This window comes from Pararge aegeria, chromosome 24 (assembly GCF_905163445.1).
Source record: "Pararge aegeria chromosome 24, ilParAegt1.1, whole genome shotgun sequence".
Classification (NCBI taxonomy): domain Eukaryota; kingdom Metazoa; phylum Arthropoda; class Insecta; order Lepidoptera; family Nymphalidae; genus Pararge; species Pararge aegeria.
In genome coordinates, this window is record NC_053203.1 from 3889291 (window position 1) to 3907472 (window position 18182).

Consider the following 18182-nt stretch of genomic DNA (forward strand, 5'->3'; position numbering starts at 1 on the left):
AACCGACTTCAAATATAGGCGTTTCGGTCTCGAGATTAACAAAACACAAACCGATCTCTAAAATGAACGATTGATTCGTATTCTCAAAGATAAGTAATTACGCAGTGGAGGCCAGATCTATAAATCTGGGGGAGGCCTCCCTTTAAAAAAGGGGGTTCTTCTTATATTTAAATATCGTACCCCTTCCGGGTAGGTGCCACGGTTTTTCCAGTAAAAGGGGTAAGTGACAGAAGCAGGGAACAGAGAAGGTGCAGAGTTGCTTTCGTCGATTAATTATAACACTCCAATTTTACTTACCTTTTCAATAATGAATGTACCTAACATCCGTTTTAACTTAACCTAGGCATTGTCTAAATTGAATTCCTGATGATTGAGGCGATGTTTATAGAAAAAGGAACGTTTCACCAATTCTTAGGTTATAACTATTGGTAAATGGTTGATTTGTCTAGGAATCTCCTTACCTATTACCTTTACCATTTCATTTCCTTTTTCATCATTAATGAAAACGGGCATAAGTGTTTTTAGGGCATTCTAAATGGTATCACTATATTCGTTCATTTTACAATTGATAGAAATAGACAAAAGTTTGTATAAGTTAACTAGTTTTCAACCGAAAAAGCACACATGCTTTTAATTAATCCACAGTAAGCCTACATAATTATACTGTAAATTGAAAAATAAGCCGATTCCCGACCGACCAAAGTGAATCAATTGAGAGATGTGTTTAACCAAACAAACTTATTCGTCAAGTTAAGTCCATAACATATGTTCACATGAAAAAGCTTTAATCTATAACTTTATACTTTACCGATTTTATATAAGCTTTCATCAATATTTTGTACACGTCTTTCGGAGAATAACATTGAAAACAAAATTTAGTCAAGCAGGATTCCGCAGCATATCAGCTAGTAGTCGAATATTACATATAATATATAATATTACATATAATATAATAAATAATAATATTATATGGTTAATTAACCTATCAGTAGGTAAGACTTTTTATATAAGGTATGTAAAATAAACAGTAGAAACACGATTTTATTTACATTATCATTTTTAATGATACAATTACAGTGTGATTACAATATTCTGGATGTTAATGAATAATCGTGTTATTAGGTAAGTAATGGGTAGCTAATAATATAAGGGGGAAAGATTTGTTTGTTTTTTATAATTGATAACATTTGTAATTACTTGATCGTTTTTTCACGGTCTTAGACTTTGTCAGACAAAATAAGATTACAGCCTGAAATTATAATAGTACTAAAACGACCGCTATTAAAATATTATAATGTTAATAGTTTCTTTTAGAATCCAGATTAAATGAAATAATCGGTAGCGACTAACTGAATCAAATACATTTTCAGCGAAAGTCCTTAATAAATAAAAATAATAATTTGACAAACATCTATTCCAGGACTCCGCTGTTCCGTCTCAAGATGGACTTAAGAAGCAAAAAGGAAAGAGTCCACGGGGCGGCGCCCCCCTCCCCTCCCCATCGGAATACAGAATAATAATCGCCAAAAGAAACGAGGGGGAGGAAAAATATAAATAGCTCTATCTAGGTACCTACCTCCGGCGAGATATTAAAATTTGTTCAAGAAATACTCCGGCCGGTTTCAATTTTCTTAAAATAAAATACTTAGTACTACCTACTGAAGAGGCTGTTGCTTTCGGTGGTTTATAATAGCGTTATTTTACTTGAGTTCAAAGAATATAAATAAAGAAATAAATGTACTTGGTCATACACACAACATCGTCACCTAGCCCCGAAGAGAATATTTTTATGAATAATATACATAAATACTTGCAAGATACAGAAAACAACCGACCACTGAAAAACGTTCATGTTATGAACATTTTTCAAATTCAAATTCAAATTCAAAATTTCTTTATTCATGTAGGCCTATCACAGGCACTTATGAAGCGTTCATACATATTTGTTTACATAATTGTAACGGGATGGTGATAACTTCGTTCGCCAACTTAAATCTAAAGCTACGAGGGTTCCAAACGCGCCCTGGTCTAAGAAGTGCCCACAGCAAACTTAGCCGGGTAAATTTATTTTTTTGTTATCACCATCTTCCAGTAAATTTAAATTAAGCTATGAAGCTAGAGCAATTCACACCCAAGCTTTTTTATCGTTTAAATAATCCTTAATATTATAATAGGATTTTTCTGTAAGCTTACGTTTTATATAAACTTTGAACTTATTGAGAGACAACTCAAAGATTTCATTTGGTAATTTGTTATAAAATAATATACAATTGCCCTTGAATGAATTTGCAATTTTGTGTAGCCTAGTAAATATATAGTACTTTTACGACCTGCGATATATGTTTTCGGTACTCTTTAAATAGCAAAATGCCCTAGGTAAATTATTTTTTTTTTTCGCATCCTGCATTGCGATCATGATTAATGTTTGGTTTTACTTTAGCATTTACGTACATCATTATCAACCCACGTTTCCGAATTATCATATTAAGCGGGGATAGCCCAGTGGGTTATGGTGGGTGGCCCAGGACTTCGACTTCACTTTCAGGGGGCGAATTCGAATCCCAGAACGCACCTCTAACTTTTCTAAGTGTGCGTTTTAAGCGATTAAAATATAACTTGCTTCAACAGTGAAAAAAAATACCATCCATAATGTTCTGAAAGGTGTGTGAAGTCCGCCAGTCCGCACTGGGCCAGCGTGGTGGACTACGTGCCTTGTAGTGGGCCCGGTAATGGGTTGATATGATGATATAAATAAATAAATAAATATAAATATACGACGACAATACACACATCGCCATCTAGCCCCAAAGTAAGCGTAGCTTGTGTTATGGGTACTGTGATAGCTGATGAATATATTTTTATGAATATAATACACATAAATACTTATGATATACAGATAAACACCCAGACACTGAAAGTTGTGGGAATCGAACCCACGACCTTGGATTCTGAAAGCAGGGTCGCTGCCCACCGCGCCAGTCGGCCGTCAAATGTGATTATCAACTTATTACCGGCCCGCTACAAGGCACGGGTCCCCTCTCAGAATCAGAACGGCTCTGGCCGTTGACAACGACGCTGGCCAAGTGCGAATTGAAAGACTTCACAAGCCTTCGAGAACGTTCTGAAGAACTCTTTATCCGAAGGGTGCGAATAATCTACATTATTGTACAGCTACTATATAATACTTTGTAGAAATAAATGAAATTAATTAAATTGTTTTTTATTTCGGAGACGCGACGTAAAGAAAGAAAATACATTTTTCTTGTTTAGTATTACCATATAATACATAATTGAATGTTTCCTATAATTAAAAATCTGTTAATGAAAGCATTGAGCAACGAATATATTCAGTCTGTCTGTACAGTAGTGCTTTGTGCTTTCGTTAATAAAAAGCACTAAGCAACGAATATACAAACACAAAAATATCTCATCACGAATCATGGAACAATGACATATTGTGGCGAGGATTCTTGTATTTTGGTTTTGTGTGTGCATATAAAAAATAATAATAATTATAATAATGAATATTCATAAACTTAAAAATATAAATAAGTAGGTATATCTCCTTACGTGATTTCTAAACGTGCCTTGTCTAAGAAAAAGACATATTGTTACTACTATATATCTAGTCAGAACAATAATAATTAGGTTAAAAGTTAAGGGATTTCTAGTAACCATTAATAAAAACTTTTGTTTCAGTTTTTCAGGGCCATCGATATCCGAGTATCTTAGCAAAGTTGAAGTTTCTTTGTTTGATTTCGTTTGTTTGTTTGCTAATCTGTACAAAATTTGAGTTATAACACTGACTTTCAAGAGGAGGATCAGTTTAGAAGTCTGGGTTATCGATTCTAATTTTATACCTATAGAAAGTGTGTCTGTTATAAATGTATGAATGAATAAGCTTTTATGGTACAGCACATAACCAAATCATGGGCAGTTCGCACACTTTCACTAGTAACAGTTAAAAATTAAAAACTTTAACGCGATTTGTTAAATTCTCATTTTATATAAATTAAATAAGTTATACAGTCATCCTTTGTCTCCTGCAACACAGTTTTAACTACCGCAGGAGACAGGGCTTCACACTCATGAAATGTAAGCGTTTATTTTGATAAAATAAAGATACGAAGAACTTGACGTTTCAAAAGTGCTTATATTAGGCCTACTTGAAATAATTGAATTTAGAATTTTTTTGAATTTTGATATTATTATGAATGAATGAATGAATGAATGAATACACTTTTATATTGTACACCAAAGAAAAAAAAAAGTAGTTACAGAGATATAAATACATATCAAGAGAGGAGAGTACAATTTGGTGGCCTTATCGCTACATAGCGATTTCTTCCAGGCAACCAATGGCGTAAAAGGAAAACACATAGAAAAGAGGTAGGTGGTGCAATAAATAATATTTAAAATTATACAAATATATAAATATATTATAAATATATTACATATAAATACAAATAAAATATATAACATAAATACCTATATAAATTGATAACAAATAACATCCTCAATTTATATGAAATACATAGATAATTAAAATTACCTACACACTTAAAATGATCCGCTTCAGCGATGTTCGGCTGATAGAGACAAATAATGATCCTTCACTAGTTTCTTGAAGGTCCCAATCGATGGTGCCTCACGGATATCTAACGGCAAGGCGTTCCATAATTTAATAGCCTGAACCGTAAATGATCCGTTGAAGAAGGAGGATTTGTGACCAGGCACCTTCAAGATTAACTTCCTCGTAGAACAAAGCTCGTCTGGGAGTCCTACAAATTGAAACTTATTATTATTTTATTTTTCTATCATTTATTATTTTTCTTTTTCTTTTTTTTAAATTATTAACAATGCTTAAAAATAAATTAAAAAACACTATTAAAAATTTATAAAAAAAAAAAAATTTTGATAATTTAATAAAATTTAAAATTTATTAATTAAATAATTTATTATTATTATTATTATTATCCTATTAATAATTCAGTGGTTATAGCCTAGTGGTTAGGACTACGGCTTCACATTCAGGGGGCTGAGTTCGTACCCCTGCACTTATCGCTGCAAAACGATCTCTTCCGGGCAACCAAAGGCGTAAAACACAGCTCAAGAAGAGAGGTAGGTGGTGCATATAAATAAACATATATATTTGTATGTATACCTAAATATTTAATAAACTTACAATCTTAATATATATAAATCTCCTGTCACGATGTTTGTCCGCGATGGACTCCTAAACTACTTAACCGATTTTGAATTAAATGGGCACACCGTGAGCAGTCTGGTCCAACTTAAGAGATAGGATAGCTTAGATCTTTAATTATAGTCGCAATTTTATTTTATTGCAAATTATTTGTCTATAATTAATTGACAGTCACATACTACTATAATCATTTAAGGCTTAGCGATACTGAATACTTTAAAAACAAAATCAAACGCAGACGAAGTCGCGGGCAACAGCTAGTATTATATATAGATACTGATAATTTATAATAAGCTTTTCTAAGTTATGAGCATTTTAAGAATTAAATATCACTTGCTTTAACGGTGAAGGAAAAATCGTACGGAAACCTTCATGCCTGAGAGATTTCAATATTTTTTTCAAATATATGTAAAGTCCACCAACCCGCACTTGGCCAGCGCGGTGGACTACGGCCTAAACCCTTCTCATTAGGGCATGGGTGAAGACCCAAGTCCTGTAGAGGGCCGGTACTGGGTTGTTGTGGTGATGTGTGATGATTAATAATTTAGGTATAGATACATTTACCTAACCTTGTTTACAAACATTGAAAGTTTAAAAGAATATTTTGTATGCCTTAAAAGTTTTGCGTGAAAGTGAAAGGAGCTGGCGTAAGTGAAAATTGTCGAACTTTCCACTCTTGAACAACTTAAATCGCGTTAACTTCAGCTGAGAAGTATCGACAGCAGAAAAATTGTGAGAATTTGCAACAAAAGACGATGTGATTCAGTCGCTAATCATTTCAAATCGTCGCTAATCATCTCAAAGTTTTCTATACATTACTGGACAAAATTTATGAATATCACTTTATAGCACCTGAACACCTGAAATGTAAATGACTTGAAATTAAATTACTACTAACTTAATTCTTTATTTGATTTAATTGGTCGCCATTTTACGTTTTGAAGATATTCTATACAGTATAGAAAGAACGGTCCTAGGTACAGAAAAGCGTTTATTTACAGTTCTTAGACTTACAGTATCTCATTTTCATCAAATTACCTAGTTGGGTAATGAACTATAATGAGATACAATAGGTAGGTAGGCAGTTTAGAACAAGACATGTCTTAAAACATGGAAGTTAATATTAGTTGCAGTAAAAGCTATCCAAATTACATAAAAATAGGTATTAATGTTAATCGTAAGTAAACCTTACTAATATTATAAATGCGAAAGTGTGTTTGCTCGTTTGTTTGTTTGTCCTTCCTTCACATCCTAACCAAGCAACCAAAGAACTTGATTCTTGGCGATGGCACAATCTCAGTTGGTTCTAATAGTTAACAATTAACTTTTAATACAGCTGTTCAAGTTCGCTGCGATGCGATGGTGATATAGAACTTCTTTAGCGGTTGTTTTTCAATGGAGCCAATTCGTTTGTGCACTAGTCTCTAAATTAAACAAAATTGACATGTATAAATATAGTGCGTTCCTTTTGTACGCCAAACGCGATAAAAGGACATAGTGTAATTTTATCCTAGAAGAACAAACGAAACCCAAAGAAAAAAAAAAGCGGACGTTGAAAGCTAGTTTTATTATAAAACTTAAGTTTAGTTTTTTCTGCTATCGGTACAACTCGTAAGATTCTCAGTGACCCACCTGTTAACGCATACCATGTCACAAAACTTTGCACCTACTTAACTTTTTGATATTTTTGACCCACTATCGAGATATGGTTTTATCTGAAATCCATACTTTACTGATTCACAGTTAGTTCGAAGCGGTGATAGCATAGGTTTCGGCTTTCCTTTCGTTGAACCGAGTTGGAGTCCTGGCACGCACCACTAACCTATCATTGTGCGAGTTATGTACGTTTTTAATTTAAGCCATTTAAACATCACTTGCTTTAAGCGGTGAAGGAAAACGTCGCGAGGAAACCTTGTTTGGTTTGCCGTTATATTTATGAACTGCACGCTAGAGCAGTTTACGAGAAATAATAAATAATAATAATAAATAAATAAATATACTACGGCAATGCTAAGCGTAGCTTGTGTTATAGGTACTAAGATGACTGTTGAATATTTTTATGAATAATATACATATAATATACAGATAAAGGCCCAGACATTGAAAAACTGTCATGTTCATCACACAAACATTTTCCAGTTGTGGGAATCGACCCCACGGCCTTGGACTCAGAAAGCAGAGTCGCTGCCCACTGCGCCACTCGACCGTCAGACCAGCAGAAAGCGTGCGAGCAGTCAATCTTTTTATACAGCTAAAGTAATAAAGACTATCTGCCTTGTACCTTCCTTTCTTTTGCTGGGCCTGTCTCCGTACTTGGTTTGTCTGAACCGTACGTTGTACGTGTGGCCACTGATGCGGCTCCCCGCTGGATCATTAGCCAGCCGAGCTGACTCCAGAAGCTTAGCAGGTGGCCCAGGTCGCCGAGTGCTTCATGGAGTGTTGCTGAGGAGCCAAGGTATGCTGCGCGTTGTTCTGCTACTCCATTGCATTGGAGCATTACGTGTATCGGTTTTTCATCTGTCTCCATGCATGCTCTGCACAGAGGACTGTCAGTTATACCTAAAATGGAAAGGTGTTTGTTTAGTGGGCAGTGCCCCGTTATCATACCTACCACTGTCCTTTTTTTCACGTGGGGAAATCCTCATGGATACCACCCCACGGTGTTCCTACCAGTCGCCTGGGGGCTGGGCCACGCGAACGCTTTCGCACAGATCCGCGACCCAAATACCTACAACTGTCCTTAGTTTAACCCGGTTGTAAGTCTTCAATTTTTGTATAAAGCTTAAGAAATAAAGAGTACCTGCCTTGTACCTATATGTATAGCTAAAAGAAAATATACAAGGCAAGCTTTTATGTTTGTACTGAACTGAACTACTAGTATGTACTAGTCTATTTATCGCCTACATAAAAATTTCTAGTATACAGATATGATACGGGAGATGTTTGTTAGTTTATAGTTACTTTACGGCTTAACTAAAAATCAATAAACTAAATTTTTCGCATAGAGTTAGTTGGAAGGGCGGAGAGTAACATAGGCTTTTCTCAGGAAAACAAATGTTTTTGTGTGTTGTGAAAACACCTTATAAACGCAGATGAAGAACTCGGGCAACAATTAATATGATATACTGAAATGCTTTTTCTAATCCGACTACTAGTTCATTTCAGTACAAACACAAAAGCTTGCCTTGTAATATTTTCTTTTAGCTATAGTTCCACCCACCCTGAGTTCAAATTTGAATGAAAATTATAAAATGCTAATTGGTTCTTCAGTCCACTTTCTTTTTAAATTTTGTTATATTTTTATGTAGCTTAGGTGGTAAGCCACATATGCCTGTTATTCAGCTGGAAACCGCGCCCTTTAGACCGGAAACAGCAAAGCTGAGCCTCTCACCTGAATAGACGAGACCGGATACAATTCAGAAATTATATTATTCAGACATTTTCCACGTAAACACAATGCGGACCTCACATATATTATATTTGTGTAGTCTGGTTTATATATTAGTATGTTGGTATTTGTATGTATGTACTAAATAGTGTACCCCACTTATTCGTTTTTCTTTTTAGTTTTCCTAATCCTAAGGTTGCCTGGCAGAGATCGCTACTTAGCGATAAGGCCGCCTTTTGTATCCTACTTCATTCTTCATGTGTTTGTTCTTTTTTTTGTCTCGTTTTTCTGAGTGGTGTAGAAATAAAGAGTATAAATATAAGACTGCAGCGCTTTAGTACCTAAGGAGGTACTTGTGTGGTCACAAAATATCCTAATCATAATTTGGTCCCCTCTTTTTCTATTTAAAAAAACGTCCCGATGACATAAGTAAGTGTGAGAGGGACAGATATAACGAGGGGGTCATTTTTGCCGATACTTAAACGAAGATAGATAGCGTCCACCCCTCGAGGGGGTGTTTTAAGAAAATTTTAACTTTTCTTTATTCAAAGCAATACCCGACAGCGGGGGTTACCACCCCCGGGCCCCACGGGGTGGTCCCATTTTTCTTATACTATTCTCTTTGAGACTGGCCAAAGGAAAATAACAGCTTTCCTACTCAAGTATTTATTAAATCCACCATTCAGTGCGAATTGTTGAAAAAAGTGCTTCTTCGCATTTATAACAATTTTGTTGAATTTCTTGTAAGCAATTTGTATTTGCGAGTAAACTTCGGAATTAAACTGAGGCTTTTTCATTTTATTTCGTTTGTAAGAGGGTTGTTTTTAATTTGTTGCTTAGTAACAAAGGAGGGCAAAAATATTTTAGGTGTTTTACCTTCTGCGAATATGAGAATGATGAAAGGAATGCAACCAATTCGGCACAGTGGTTAACGCTGTGGTTTTATAGTAAGCAGTCTAAGGTTCAGCAATTTCATCCGTGACATCATCACTTGAACCGATTAGCATCCACTGCTGGTCATAGGTCTTTTGCAAGGAGTTCCACAATCCACGGTCCTGGGCCGCCTGTTTCCAGCGGCTCCCAGGGACTCGTTAGACGTCGTCTGCCCGTCTTGTTGGGGGCCGACCAAAGCTGCGTTTACGGGGTGCGGGTTCGCCATTCCAATACCGCCGAATCCAAATCGGATGGGCAGCGTTTGGGAAACTACGTGACATCTTTTCGGCCGAAATCCCTCAGTGCCTGAAGACCAAAGTCTTCGAACAGAGCGTGTTGCCAGTGAATATTTACGGATCTGAAACGTGGTCACTTACTAAGAGCCTAATAAGAAGGCTCAGAGTCACTCAGCGGGCGATGGAGAGAGCTATGTTGGGAGTATCTCTCAGTGATCAAATCAGAAATGAGAAGATCCTATGAAGAACTAGAGTTACCGATATAGCTTAACGAGTCGCGATTTTTTTAAGCTTTCCCGGCACATAGTTGTCACTCGGAGTTATGTGTATTCTTAATTTAAGCAATTAAAACAAAACATCGTGAGGAAACCTGCATGCCTGAGAGTTTATAATAACTCTCAGGCATGTACGTTCCCAAAGGCATGTGAAGTCAACCAATCCGCACTTGGCCAGCGTATGGCATATGCCCTTCTCATTCTGAGAGAAGACCCGTGCCCTGTGTGAACACTGGCGTGCACAGGGTTTGAGACCAGGGAAAGCAGGAAAGTGGCATAAAATTGCAAAATTGCCCTCCTATAAAGAATTTGGGTAGGCATTCCTTTTGTGCATGTATTAAGTGCAAGCCACTGTGTGTACAGAATTCCATTCAGCCATAATAGCATGCAGTGCATTGTGTTCAAAACAGTGAAAACGCCCCGCGCACGTCCCATTTTACACCCGCGGAATGTTGCTAGCTCGCGAACTTTCCCATTTTCCCCATTTTATGTTAAACATTACAGGTAAAGTAATTATTGTCAACTGTTAAATGGGATGAATTGACTAACCGGCTGTTCGAAAAACTACTAAAGTGGGGTGGTTTTTTGATGCTTCTATATAAGTCGTGTTCCGATTCCGTTGCTCAATTTTTTTATGTCCACCCACATAGTGAAAAATCAAAATTTGTTTTTTACATAAAATCTATGAAGCTGCGCATAAGTATTAGGTACCTATGTGAGATCGTCGATAGTACAAGTTCTAAGTAAGTATAGTATATTATTTATTTGAAGTGTGAATAATGAGCTTGCCTTCGGAAGCAGCGCGTTTATATAAGGTAAAAAACTGTTATATTGTAAATATGTGTGTATTTTTGTGTAGGTGATAAGGTTAGGTTTTAGTTATTGTATTTTTTCACTCATTGTACTTATATGTTTACAAAGGTGTGTTAGCCTGAACAAAAAAATATTAGTTTCCGTTAGCAATAAGAACTTATTATATCTGTTGTTTAACATGTGTTACGTTTTATAGACGAAATAAAGACTTTTTGAAACAAAAATATAAGTCGTGAACACGGTTTCTGTACTTTCTTAATCCTGTGGCATTAGGTACTGGCTGTTTTTAATAGGTGTAAGTACTTAGAAAAAAAAAAGTTGACCTTTATACACCTGGCAGTGCTGTAACTTAAGTATTATTTAATATTCCTGTTCAAGAAGCCCTGGACGCTTCTGTCGCCATTGCACCCTCAACGACGTCATCCGAATATCTCGAGCAACGTGCCAGCTGTATTAGATCGTATTAGTAAGCCAAGAGACATGGTGGTATGACGCTCGTTCAATGGAGACTGGAAAGGTCACATCACTCATTTAGGTTTAGACGACCTTCCTGGCGCAACGGTGAGTGCTGTGGATTTAGGTAGAAGGTCTCGGCAGAGACCAATTGGCAATTTATACTTTCTGAAAATTCTATGGTCTGGTCTGGTGCGAGGCGTAGGCCGTGGCAAGTTACCATCTTACCGACAAAGACGTGCCGCTAAGCGATTGAGTGTTCCGGTGCGATGTCGCGTAGAAAGTTATTATTGGTATGCTACCATACTCCCTAACAGGTTAGCCAGCTACTATCTTAGACTGCATCATCACTTACCAGGTGTAAGATATTGCAGTTAAGGGGTAACTGGTAGTGGAATAAAAAAGGTGACCTCTTCAATGGTTGGTGCGGCTGCTACCAGAGCAGAGCAGGGCAAGATGCGCAAGTATGAAAACTATCATGGCAGTTGCATTTTTGTGTCTTTTGGAGTAGAAGCTAAATAGGAGCAATTACAATGCCCATAGTTGTCAACCCTTTAGATTGTAAATAAATGTGTCACAAAAAAACCTATTAGGTTTATATTCATACAAATCGATTTGTACCAGCGAACGGAAATAACACTGTTCGATGGTACAATTACATACCTACCTACTGACATTGTGTTATTGTTGAACAGGTGCCTACCTAGGTATATTTACTGCTACCTCCGGTTACGGCTTCCAGTCGGTACTTCCAGCGACAGGATATTTTGGAAAACTAATGTTTGGGTACTTTTTATATTATTTTTATAAACGTGGCATACTTATCCTCGGAATTGTTTAACCAGTTATATTGTTCATATATGCGAATAAATATTGAAGATATATGATTTTGGTTAAAATAATAAATTAGAAATATTGTATTAAAATGCTCTAGCATGTTCGTGCATTTCTCGGATCCCGAAACAAATATTTACAAATTCAAAGCAGCGCCATCTAGTTTATAACACGAGAGTTTACATGAAAAGTAATCTCGTCATTAACGTATTAGTTTAGTACATACTTCCTAGATGTCACTTATTAAACTTAGCTTTTGAAAGTAACTGTTTCTCGTTTCGGTTTCATATAATCAGACAGGAACTACTTATTTTCCGAATGTTGGTATAAAGATTGAAGAAATTATAAATTACACCAAACAGATTCTCCTGCTTTTCGGCGGAGTGTAGAAAATTAAGCTTAATTTTCATAATATTTGGTATCCCTACCTAAAAATACAATTAGGTATTTTAAAGTGTATTTTTAGCAAAAACTCCCAAATGAAACAAAAAATGGTTTAATGTATTTTTTTAATGAAATCCGATGTTTATTTTACAATTTATTTATAATAAATTACATATTAACTCAGACCGCGATCACATACATATCAATCTGACAGTCAAAACGTTATATTCAATAAATAAATAATTACATACCGACACACAAACATATTTTTACACTCATGCATACAAGGTTATAGATAATAATTAGGTATATGGTTGTAAAATCACTAACCATTTAAAGTTTGGAATAATATTATTTTACAAATTATTTTATTAGGACTGCAATTAATTCGGCGATATCGAATACCGAATATTACGTAGCCAAATATTCAAATATAATATTCGGCTCACCAATACATAATTTACATAATACTAAATAGTAATTAATGCTGAATTCAATATTCGATATACACGAACTGCCAAATAATCATTGCAATGCTATTATTAGGTACCTGCACAATTGAGATAAAATACTGACAGGTTTGGCACTGATTTAAATTCAATATTATATATTTGGCGAATATAAAATAAAAAGATGAGTTCACAAAACGTAAAATAAGTGCAGAATGTTCTTTGCAGAGCCAGTTTTAATGCCAGTAATGGATTATTACTGAATTAATATGACATTTGGCACTTATCAGGAAAAGTTTTAATTTACAAATTGAGTAATATATAAAATAATAAACGTCATCATTATAAGATTTCAACAACTAAGTTTTATATTGCAACATGCAATTCTTAGATGATTTATTAAAATTGGAAGTTAATTTTTATTTTAACTAATTTGGCTACATATTAAATTATCAGTACTTTTCTTAAGAAATAAGTACTTTAAGGTTGACACTTAAATCTAATAAAGACAGTTAAATTATAAAAAAAAATAAAGTACTAAGTCAAAAACAAGCTTATTTCACAGATAATATGCGTTATTTTAGAGATTATCAAAAATCTAAAATATCATAAGCAAATGCTGATTTTGGCACATTTGGAATGTTATATTGACTAGAAAAAATCACAGAAAAAAATATATAAGCCTCACAATATTTTATGTTGGTTAATATTTTATAATGATTGTCCAAAAATAGATGAAGCTTCGCAAAAAAATCAGTCACAAATAAAATAACTATTATTAGTCGGCGAAAACGGCACCCGACTTTTCCTAAATGAACATTTTGGCCATCCAAAACATTTCTTCTTATGTTTTTTTTGAGATATCGAAATTCTATTTCAATATTTTTTCATACTTTTATAAGCTTAATAAATTATATAATTTTGATCATAATACTTAATTTTAATTTGGCATAATTTTAGTTTTAGAAACTCAATAACAGGCTTTTAACGCTTAAAGCAAAACATTTTTTAATAACATTAAAGTTGGTTTAACCAAAAATAATTTTAAAGTACACCTTGTATATAAATAAGCCTCACGTTAAAAAAAAATCGGTTAGCTGTAAATCGGTCCGCAAGGACAACGACATTGTACGACTTAAAAACATTTTTAATAGGTCAATAAAATCTATAAATGTTTTTTTTAAATAATTGATCGCTACCTGAACTTCGAACAAATCGGTCGAATATAAAATCGGTCATGTGCGATTTTGGAATTCTTATATTCGACAAAACTTGGGCTAAACCATTTAACGGGTAAATAACTTCAAAATTCGACTGTTTTTCTTTTATTGTTAGCATGTGTCTAGAACTCTGGCGATTATAAAATCGCCCTAAGGGCATGCTTATAAAGAACTTCTAATAAGACACCATACGTTTTATCTAGTACCAGCGTACGCGACTTGGTCTACGTTGAGTTTCTGATTTCCCGTTAAAGACAAACTATTTCACGATACATTATATTCACCTTAGTTATATTATATGCACCTAACAGTTTATGTAGCGCGCGCCAACATAACTCACAGATGCACAGATTTTCCTACTCACTGGTCGTTTGTTAGATTTTGGCTAATTTACAAAATATATTTAAAAATTAAAGCCCATATATTGTTCTAATATATAAGCTATATTACTTTATAGTTTTATCAAAATCCATTCAGCAGTTATTGTGTGAAAGAGTAACAAACATCTTGAAACATTCTCACCAACTTTCAAGTATATATTATTCGCAGGATCATTGAAAATTGGTTATGATTGACTTCTACTGCTGGGTATGAACTTCAGAATTCCGGTATTTTAGATTTTGATTAATACATATATTTCAGAATTTTGAAAATAAAAGAAAATGGCGGACTACTCACTGAACGTAAATATTCATAGCCTTTCAAATTAGGTATCCTAGGTATAGATATTACGATGTCTTATGAAAAGTTCTTATAATTTTAAGAGACAGACGGACTGCATTTTGATCTGCTAGCACTCTATTAAGAGTTATAATTATACTTTTTAAGTAATACTTAATTCAGATTTCATATTAAAGAAGCATATATAATATAGCATATAATACAGTCAAGTAACATTATTTACTGGACAAAATGCGTAAGATTTTTATGTACTTCAGAACGTAAGTGTGATTTTCCATTTTAATGTTGAGCAGAACTTTTTTATCTTGTTTAGTCATACATGACTCTTTAACCTTAAATATAAACACAGCTGATGTTATGGTTGTTACTGCGTATTTTTTGCTTTGTGCGTTTTTTTCTCTAAAAGTATTGATCCCAGGAAAAAGCTGTAGAACAAAAGTTTTTCATTATCATTTACATTCATATACTGTAACAGCTCATCGACTTAGTTCTCCAATTCCAAGTAGACTTTTATATTATTTATCGGAAAAATATGTTAATGCAATATTTAATATTCAAATCCAAAATTTAGTATTTAAATTCAATATTAAATGTTAAAATGAAATAATTCAATATTAAATATTTAAATCGAATATTAAATATATAATTCCAATTATTCCAACTAGACTTATATATATAATTTTAGAAATAGATAACGGAAAAAATATGTAAATTCAATGTTTAATATTCAAATCCAATATTTAATTTATTAAATCAATACTCTAACCTCATTCGTATTACCTGTTGCATTCAAATGCAGCCGATCTGTACTCTGTATGTACCCTTAATACAACAACGCAGTCTCGAACAAACAAACTTCAATTTATTTACATAACTATGACTATTTAAACATACTTGGTTCAACAAAATAACGCATCGATACAATAGACGGTAATCGGAATGCACGTAACGTTATAACTTTACTCAATAACGTTATAATAAGCCTGTAACGTCAACTATAAAACGGTCCTTTTCAACAAAACTATACGAGGAAAACTATTTTAGTCTTATCGTCTTATCTAATATTTTCACTTTTGAGTTGCCTATAACTTTTTAGTTTTTTGTGGATTTTCGGATTTATTATTTCGTGCACATTTATCGGTAGTCAAGTAAAAAAAGCGTATACCATGACTTTAATAAAGCAGAGACAAATTCAAAGCATTAAATCTCCAGCTTTAAAATAACTGACCAAATATTTTCTTTATTGGGTCTAATGTTTGTTAATTCAGGATACTCGAAGGGGGCGTTAGGTCAAGTCCGAGTCAAAAATATTTGGTTAAAAAAAAAGGTGAACTAAATTGCCCGAAATTTCGATTACTTACGCAAACTACCTTAAAACCTTTTCGGAAAAAGCCATGCATGCGCGCCTAGTCTAAAGCCGGGAACACATTGGCAATAAGCAACACCATTTCACGTAACGCAACACGTGTTGAGACAGATATGTTACCCTAGGTATACTACGCTCGCAAGTTTAGCGTGGTGAGTATCAGACCACTGAAACTTCCGTTTAAAATGGAACTTACGGAGTTTGTTTTAAAGCTCAAATTCATTTATACTTCAACACGAGTTCTTGGCGGAACATTTACAAAAATCAGTAGTATATAATTTGTGACTCTAAAAGTAGTAACAGAAGGTCCATTTTACTCTGAATGTTATAATCTGTATTATTTTATAGGTAAAATTTGCGTACACCCTAACATAATTCTTAGCTGGGCGTGTGTAAATAAAATAATTTTCAACTCTAAAATTACTGTCGATAGGTACTTTTTCCTTTGAAAATCCATTTCGTCCACAATCGAAAAGGCTTAGGCTAGTGATCTAACTATCACTCATGATGTCATATACGCATAGGTAACGAGGCAAATTTGCGTAATGCAGCGTGAAGCTACCCCACGCTAACGAGTTCATCACTAAGGACCCGGAACAGGTTTGGCTAGGTTAACTAATAAAACACGAATGAAGCCTCTGTGGGATACACATAATGCCGACTTATCCATAGAACAGTCCGGATGTGGTCATGGAGCAAAAATGTTAAACAAGTTAAACAGCTCAACAATATCAGGAATACAAAATCTACAGACGTACGTTTTTAGAATTTTCATATTTTGTTTAGTTTCGGGAATAAAGAGTCGAATAACGTTCTATCTGACATTAATTCCGCATAATGTTCGATTCAGTTTTTTTCTTAGTATTAAGAATAGTTTTGACTCAACATGCGTGGCGTTGCGTGGTATGGGATGGCATTTTGCACGTGCCCGTGCTGAGTGAAATCCGAACTTAGCTAGACTATATTATATCTACAAGAAGCGAAGCATTGCGTTTCTCCAAAACGTGTCGGAAATTCCGGTCGGATAATCGTGCGATATTAACGCAAAAAACAAAGTTTAGATAACGAATAGCAGTTTATTATATGCTTTTTGTTTGATCAGGGCGTTATGAACCGTGTTAGCGTGCTGAAGCGGTGATAAGCGGAGTTCGACTTCATTTTCGGGGGGCCAGGTTCGAATCCCAGCACACCTCGAACTTTTCTAAGTTTTGTTACGGTTAATTTTACCGTAGAGAAATATGTATTAGTTTATTTTATATATGTACTGTTTTCTAATTATGAATATGTATGTATATTCTTAGAGCTTTGCGCAACGCTATAAGGATTCATATGCGAGTCAATTCCTCATAATCACTATAAGTGATAAGGCCGCCTTTGTTACACAGATTTAAATGACTTTTACATTTTTGTCTTTTATTTATTTCTGTTTTGTTCTTGTTTACAATAAAGTATTTTTGATTGATTGATTGATTATGGGCGTTTCAAGCAAATCAAACATCACTTTTTTTTATTCCACTACAAATTGATTGGCGATAAGTGATGACGCAGTCTAACATGGTAGCGGGCTAACTTGTTAAATAGTATGGTAGTCATACTCTACTTAAAATAATAATTTAGAGATATTGTATTAAAATGCTCTAGCATGTTCATGCACTTCTCGGAACCCGAAAAAAAATGTTTAAAATGCTCCTAATGTACGCTATACCGCACGACTTTGCCGGTAGGGTGGCAACTAGCCACGGCCGAAGCCTCCCACCGGACAAAATTCAAAATCACATTTCGAAATTCTCTCCGAAATTTCGCACGTTTGGGAGAAGCGCAAATGAGAAATTTACGAATTAAAAAACGCATCTAACCACCCTAAGTGTAAAAGCTAGATCGAACTTAGCGAATTTTAGTCTTGTTTTATATATTAATTGGCCCTTTTTAGACTAACCTAAAAAT